We start from the raw sequence: 8772 nt of genomic DNA, 5'->3' as shown, positions 1-8772 counted from the left end.
AAACACGGCATACACATGAACATAATCAGGGGAACCAGGCACAGTTGGATAACAAGATGCAGGATGAAAATAATCAGAAAACTAGAGAGGAGAGGAAGTAAAACTAAACACAAGACAGTAGAGACAAGTAACTATCAAAATAAAACATGAAGTGAGAATGCTCGTAACCAAGTGCCTAAAAATACAGGCTCTTTGATAGGTTGTCTGTAGTGTGTAGACGCATCACTGGTTCATCCCTTTATTCACAGATCGGTGTTAAATGGCTTAAAAAGTTGTGGGCAGTCCTGTGAAAATGGTCAGATACAAGGAACAGACTGAAAATGAGGGAAAATCAGAATCAGAACACTTTATTAATCCTTGAGGAAATTATGTGGTTTCAGTTGTTCCATGACAGTAAGAACAATAACTGACTAAACGAAAGTAAATAATACAATTTATTACAAAGTTACAAAATATAAGAAATTGGGTTTGTATTCATTTCAACGCAGCAAACTTTGGTTTTGATGTTTCCAGAAGACTTTTGAAAGCAGGAAGGCTGTGTTTGCACAACTGAAGTTTAAGGAAAAAGCACCAAACTGAGAACAAACTGGTTATCACCATCGTTCTGTAGCTGATGAAGTTTTGAATCTGAATGAGAAACTGACCCACACCGTGTGCTCATGTGGAAGAGACTTGTTAGTCAGCAGCTGTCCCCACCCTGAAACATACAGAACATCCTTGTCATTAAACATGATGCTGCATTCAGTAAGACCTGAAACCACAGTGACTGACACCATTAATGTGTCCACAGAGTGTTTGCTGCTGTATTACATCAGCTGAACATCAGGGTTGTTTTCTCATAGCTTCAATACAATCAGACTTCAACCAGAGGCTTCACCACCACCAGCCATTGTTTGGTTGTATTGAGTTTGTATTATTGTTTGGTATGAAGTTGAATGAAGTTCAAATTAAGTGTGTTTAACCTTGGCTTTATTTTCACATTACGGTTCACTTCGCAATAAAGACAAATGATTGGTGGAAAACCTTGTGTGAAAATTTCTCTGTGGTATAACTGAAATGATGACATAGCTGCAGGCTCATCTGCACCATATCTGCACTTAAAAATAACAATGATCTCAGTTTTTCCATCAGCCTGCAGAAATAAAATGAGGAAGGACAGTTAAATATGTGCAGCCCACCAGATGACATCATGCTTTACCCCTGATAGCTGACAGCACAGGCAGATTATAAGGATATAAAACTGACAGAATACAGAGCAACAAGGCAGAAAGCTGGAATGAAAGCTTCTTTTTACTGTAAATACCACCTCAATAACGTATGAAATTTGATTTATTTAAAAAAACCCACAATAGCTTTATTGTAAATTTGGTAGTTAATGCAATATTTTACAGTACTTTGCATATTTCTTTTGTATGGAATCAGTTGTGTATAAATATATAAAAACACTTTGGGAATATTTATTACGATAGTGTTAGATATACAGTGTTTATTAGTAAGTCATGATATCGGGCTTCTGTTTTAGAATAAATTTGATAATTAATTTATTTCTGGTTTTAATAAATAATTAAAGATTTTAGTAAAATTGTAAACAAGGGCCATATGTTATTAATCTTTACACTTAAATCAGTCACTGCAGTATTTTTGATTAAGTATTCTATACATAATTGAATACTTTGGACAGAGGGGAGGATTTCAGCTCTGTAGATGAACACAGTACATATCTTTAAAGCGCTTTGGGGTCCATAGGGACTAAGTAAAGCGCTATACAAATACAGGCCATTTACCATAGCTGAGATAAGTATGACAATACCATTTTGTGATTCATGTGATTTAATTTTCCATATTGTGTAAGTCTTTCAAGTGTAATTTTATCAAATCATGGCCTTAATTTTCTGATTTTTGTTTTGTGTTTTGTGATTCTAAGTTACACAACAAGGGAGCACCTTCTTCCAAGTAAGAATTAGTGTTGCATCTTCAGATTTGGAAGAAGCCAAAGAGTAAAACACAGTTACTGCCTTTATCTCATCATTTACTGGATTTTTTGGGGAGTCTTTTTTTAGTCTAGGAAATAAAAAAAAGGAAAGAAAATCACATATATGGTCCATATGTGTGACAAGTAAAGCTGAAACCAGACCAGAACTTTGTTTTGTTGGGATTTGTGTTTATTGGTTTGTTTGTTTATTTTGCACTTTGAAATGTAACATGGTGCTGCTGAGACAGTAGGAGCGAACTTAGCTCACCACACAAGCCTGCCCTGCCTGTAGCAGCTGTGTGTGTGTGTGTTTTCAAACTTAAAGCTCCTTTTTGTAACAATTCTACAACACACTGCCTTAACATTTGACTTTACAGAGACTATTTTGAGTGCCACTGAAGTGATTGTCGTATTAATCCTGTTAGCTCTGCTTTGTTTGTGTGAAGTTTTCCACTACATACGGCCTGCATTTGTATAGCGCTTTTCTAGTCCCTAAGGACCCCAAAGCGCTTCACACTACATTCAGTCATTCACCCATTCACACACACATTCACACACTGGCGATGGCAAGCTACGTTGTAGCCACAGCTGCCCTGGGGCGCACTGACAGAGGCAAGGCTGCCGGACACTGGCGCCACCGGGCCCTCTGACCACCACCAGTAGGCAAACACGGGGTTAGTATCTTGCCCAAGGATATTTGGCATGCAGCCAGGAGGCAGCCTGGGATCGAACCACCGACCTTCTGATTAGTGGCTGACCTGCTCTGCCACCTGAGCTACAGCCACCCCAGCCACGGCCTTAGTTTGTCAGGAATGTTTGTTCTGTTGAACTATGTGGAAAACAAGAGTGTAATTATTATCTCTGAGTAACATATTATGCTTGGTGACAGCATTACATTTAATTAATTCGTGCACAAATAACATTAGATATGGTTGTATGGATTTTTTTTTATATATTATGATTCTGATTGGAATGTGAAATGTGAGACTCTCAGACTGTGATGTATTTATGGTGTGTTTAGAATAAATGAATGTGAATAAATAAAGATCTGGCATAACCAGATCGTTATTAACAGAGGACAACACACTACCTGTCGTCCATCTCATTATTCACCTGTTTTTTCAGGACCAGATTTAATCTGCTGACAGACCTTTAACTAGCGGCATGTTTTCTAGATACAAAACATTGTAAATGGAAACCACACACACACACACACACGCACGCACGCACGCACGCACGCACGCACGCACGCATGCACTACGTTGCATTGAGTTTTCTAAACACATGTTGTTATCACAGTGTTTCATCTTTATTTGCAATCTGTTTGTTTTTTGTATTGTTATTAAATATTGAGTGAGATTATCAAGCTGTCTTCAGATGAGTGTTAGTGTTTTTCTTTGATCAAATCATAAACTTTACTATGAATTCAAATGTTCTCATTTTACTTTAGTTTGTGAGTCACACACGTCTTTAGAAGAACTACACAGTGAGTCACTTCCTGTGTTTGGGGTCACAACCAAACTTAAAAGTAGAATTTCAGCACATCGTGAGAACATTCACACATCTGTGCTGAGCTTAAAGAAACACTGTGACTGTAATACTGCCTGATGATATTTGAGCTAAAAGTGTGGAGGATGAAGTTCAACAACATAAGGATTACAACAGATTCATAACGATGGAGAAGATCTGTGGTCAAATAAAAATAAAAAAGGATGTCTGGAGGTACAGAACAACTTTTACAACCACAAGTCAGAACTCTGCTCCAATCTGGTCAATCTATGTCACCATGAATAAAGATGAATACACCAAAACACTTGCTGAAACGATGACTCCCAGTCTGCAGAAGAAGAAAACTCCAGCAGGATCCACAGGACACGACAACAACGACAAAACTATGACCTGCAACGTGTGTCACTAAGCAACAGAGCACCTTTGTATATCACAGAGAAAGGTAGGAACACAAAACAGGACTGTGGTCAAAGCTACAGGAGCTGTTTGAGGTAGGTGTAGAAGGAAGGAAGCACAGAGAGGTGATAGAAGGAGGAGCTGAATATAAACTCTGGTCTTATCTACATGAAGTGCAGCTTCTCTTTGTTCTGCATTTATTATCAATGCAAAGTCGAAAACTTTGAGATTAGATGCAGATCAGCGTGCGGGGCTGGACGTGAGGATGGGGCACTCTTTGCTCTGTTTGCTGGGGTTATTCTGTGAGTACAATACACACCTTTACTGTTTGAATGGCAGTGATGAAGGAAAATGTTTCTCACTGGTGACAATTACAGTGTATCACTGCTTTAACCTGTTTACCTGACAGCTTCAACACAGCAGACTAGTGACTGTTTAAACTGTTAGAGACACTGCTGCTGTTTGCATACATTACACATGTATACATTGCATACATGTGTACAGTATCTATTGATATATTATTCCAGTGTTTTTCTTTTTTCTAATTTTATATGTAACTTTGCACTGTCCACTGCAGTAACAAAACAAATTTCCCACGCGTGGGACTAATAAAGGTTATCTTATCTTATCTTACATTTACTGTCCACACTTTAAAAACATTGTTTAAGTTTTAAAAATTTTTTTTTTTTAGATTTCTTCATGTTTCCAGCCTGTCTGAGAGCTAATAAACACATAAATCAGGTGATGAGCAATAACTCTGCCATCTGAAGATTTACCTTTTAAAAAGCCTCAGTTTATATATTTATTGTGATTTTGTCAGTTGTATAATGTCTGATGATGTTTCATTCTTTATTTTAGTGCTCAGTACAGTCAGACATGGAAACACTGAAGGTGAGAAACTGTTTTTTTCTTCCTGTGTTGCTCTAAATGACGTCCTCTGTGTTATATTTTGTATCATAAACCAAACATTTCATTGAGATTATTGGTTGAAATGTTAATATAACCATGTTAAGTGTGTGAGCACTCAAAGACACACCCACGATACAAACTGTATATTTACTGAAGAGCTGTGGTTTCATACATGTGGATTTTCTTTTCATTTTTATCTGATCTGAAAATATCAGATAGTGCAGATAGTGTGTGTACTGCAGATTATCTCACTGAGTGATGCTGTTGGATCGTATGCTGGATTATATGTGTATATATATATATATATATATATATATATATATATATATATATATATATATATATATATATATATATATATATATATATATATATATATATATATATATATATGGATTACATATTGGAGTTGTACAAATGCTAATTATCAAAAGCTCCACACTGATGACAAATTAAAGGAAAAACCAACATGAACATGGTAACCAAATGCTGCTCTGAGCTCAGCATAGAGTTTGTTACCTTCATCCCTCATTTGGTGTTTTGATTAGAAGCTGTTTAACACGTCACTCCAAAGTCTCTGTAGATGTTCAGTGTGTTGAATTGTGTGGCTGCAAAAGATGATTCACATTATTTAAGTTTGCTTCAAACATTCAGAGCAACAATTTTATTCTTTTGATCTTTTTCTAAATTACAGACCTTGGAGTGAAGGCCACTCTGACAGCAGACAGATTAACTATACCAGCAGGGGGCAGTGTGACACTGACCTGTGATATGAAGAACTCTGCTGACTTTCAATATGACTGGTTCAGAGAACCCAGTTTTTACTCTAATCAGAAGATCGCAGTAGCTGGTGAATCAAAGAGAGAACTGGTGACCTCTGACGCCGGCATCTACAGCTGCAGAGGACGTATAAAAGGGACAAATTCAGTCACAGTAGAAAGTGATCCAGTCACCATTCAGGAAACTGGTGAGTTTAAAATTTTAATCTGGAATAAAACAGCTTGAATTATCCAAAGTTTCTCCATTTCTAAATATGTGAAACCTCTTAATGCAGAGTTTGTGACCTTTGATTGTCACTGAAAATGTAGTGCTATGTTTTATATTTAATTACTGGATAAATTATTAAACCTAATACAGCTGATTAAAGTTATTGACCTGAACTGCAGAAAAGAAAACATCAAACTTCTTCATCCTGTCATGTGATGAAAGATGAGGACCTAAATGCACAGGAGGGTGAGACTGGCAACACTGAAGGAAAAAATTAAACTCTAAGACTAAATTATAAGAAGAACTAAAGGTGCCTCAAAATACTCAAGAATAAATTAGATCAATAAACAAAAGTACAAACACGAACAAACAAAGAATTTAACCTCTAAAAATTCAGAAACACAAAGTCAGACCCGGGATCATGACACACTCCAGATTTCTACATCCATGTTTGATGTTTTGATGGAACAAATTGAAATTACAAGCTCACTAATATGTAGCTCCACTAACTTTCAGTTTTGTTGTGATATTTTTTTTTACTTCATTTACATGAAATACTTTCACTTTTTTTTTCATTTCTATTTATTTCTTAATTACAGGACATGGAATGAAGATCACTGCAACAGCAGACAGCACAACCATACCAGCAGGGGGCAGTGTGACACTGACCTGTGATGTGAAACACTCTGCTGACTTAAAATATGAGTGGGTCAGAGAAACCTCATCTGCAGTGAAGTCCACAGAAGCTGTTGGATCAGATAAAGTGATCAGGATCTCTAAAGGAGGAAAATACCAATGCAGAGGATGGAGAACAGTCACAACTTCACTCATAGCACAAAGTGATCCAGTCATCATTCAGGAAACTGGTGAGTTTAAACATTTAATCTGAAAGTAATTATGGACCTGTCAAGCATCTAATAAGGGCTAATAAAACTGTTATAATTTTATGATATAATAATAATAATAATAATAATAATAATAATAATAATAATAATAATAATAATAATATATAACCAGTTATATATATATATATATAAATGTATGGCTCAGTCATTCCTAAGCATGTTTTTATGTCACTAAAAAAACCAAATTTAATATTATATTTATTTGTATTTAAATCATAACTGAACAATGAGTGGGACAGACTTTGTGACTTGTCCTTACAACAGAAAGGTAACAATGACGGCTGGGAGATGCAGGCTTCACCAGAAGTCTGCATTTAATTTTATTTATACATGTTTAAATGGTAAAAACTGAGACTTAGACATTCTTCTCTGTGGGAGTCTGACCGCCCAGAGCGAGTGAACAGAAATTCTCACCTGCTCGACTTTCAGTGACCTGGAGCTCCTCCTCTGTGCAAATCAAAGCTATAATAACGGATGATGCACGTATGCAGCGTCCAAACACCTCCCATTGTGGCTCTGTAGACATACGTGTGACCTAGAAGCACGGCTACAGTCATCGACATCATCATGACCTGTGAAGCATTAATTACACATGAAATGTGTGAACCATCAATGCTCCTAACTTTTTAAAGATGATCTTTTCAGGCCTTTTAGCTTTTATTGGATAGAGACAATGTAGATAGACAGGAAAGCCGAGTGAGAGAATAGAAATGAAGAAAGGGGTGCGTGCTGGGACTCGAACCTGGCCAGACTGCTCACCTACTGAGCTGAACTGGTACCAATGTGTTTGAATTATTAATGATATACTGGTTCTGGAATAAAAATACAAACAGAGTTTTGTTATGTTTGTCACGGACTACGGCCCTTTGATGTTAAATTCTGATTAACATACTAAATATGAACACACACACACACACACACACACACACACACACACACACACACACACACACACACACACACACACACATTAAAAAAAAGTGTTCATAATTGACCCAAACATTCAATTTGTGACATCCTCAGTCCTCCAGACTCCTCTCTCCCAGCTGATCCACAAACCACACGCGCACACACAGCTCAACATTATTTTATATGTAGATGGAAATAACAGTGAATGATGTTTTTGATGAGGCAGTGTTTGCTCACTTTTCCTTTTTACTGGAAACCACTCCATCCTCTTTTATATATTTGAATCAGAGGATAAATGCTTGAAATGACTTCAGCTGTTTTAAAATTATTGATCTGAAAAGAAAAGTGAACATAAAACATTTGTTCCAGATTTCTGCATCTGATTTTATTCTGTTAGGATTTCAAACTGCAAACTTCTCACTCTGGTTAATCAGCCTTTTCTTAGAAAATTTTTTTTTTTCCATCATCCAGCAGGACGAGATTCAGTTACAGAAATTATGAAAATGTTAATTAATTCCTTTTGTGTCCTAACTGAGGAATTTTGCTGTGGAAAGTTTCCAACAGGATCGATGTGACGCTGCAGCACAGCTGGTCTCAGATATTCACTGGTGAGACAATCACTCTCAGATGTGAGATTCAGGGAGGTGAAGGAAAGGTGTGGAAATATGAATGGACAGCACCCAACAAAAAAAGGCCTCCAACATCCAGTGAATACAGGATCAGCAGAGTTTCAGTGTCCCACAGTGGAGACTACAGATGTCGGGGTAGCAGTGACTATCTCTTAACAGGATGGAGTGATGCCTTCAGACTGACAGTTTCATGTGAGTTGGTCTATGAATCAAACTGAAGTTTCCTTTTATAAACTCAACATCAAGAAACAATTCAGACCCTCCAAGAAACTCACTGTGCAAACAGACACACAGCTGAGTCCACTGTGACAATGATTCATTTAAAGGGGAATATAAAGAGATGACAGTTTTAAGGAAAAAATAACAAATCAGGTGCGTCTGTTGTGTAGTTTTGAGCTAAGACAGATCGCCTGTGTCACATTATAACCTTGTGTTTGGTGCCAGTCAGAGTCAGAGCCACACTGAGAGCAGAAAGCACAATCACAGCAGTGATACCAGCAGTTCTTCAGTCTGTTTGTCTTTCAGTGAGGTCACATTAAAAGCACCAGGACACAGT

General features: G+C 37.1%; 1 long non-coding RNA gene across 1 annotated transcript; it reads left to right on the top strand.

The window, feature by feature from the left end:
- Positions 1-4100: 4100 nt before the first annotated feature.
- Positions 4101-5596, top strand: LOC146714544 (uncharacterized). Its single transcript, XR_014918828.1, has 3 exons — positions 4101-4179; positions 4736-4768; positions 5481-5596. It is a non-coding gene; the product is annotated as an uncharacterized LOC146714544 (long non-coding RNA).
- Positions 5597-8772: the final 3176 nt, after the last annotated feature.

This window comes from Copadichromis virginalis, linkage group LG3 (assembly GCF_057382275.1).
Source record: "Copadichromis virginalis isolate Kocher_CV1m ecotype Utaka linkage group LG3, C_Virginalis_male_GT1.1, whole genome shotgun sequence".
NCBI classification, from domain to species: Eukaryota; Metazoa; Chordata; class Actinopteri; order Cichliformes; family Cichlidae; genus Copadichromis; species Copadichromis virginalis.
This window is presented reverse-complemented; position numbering and strand designations above follow the sequence as displayed.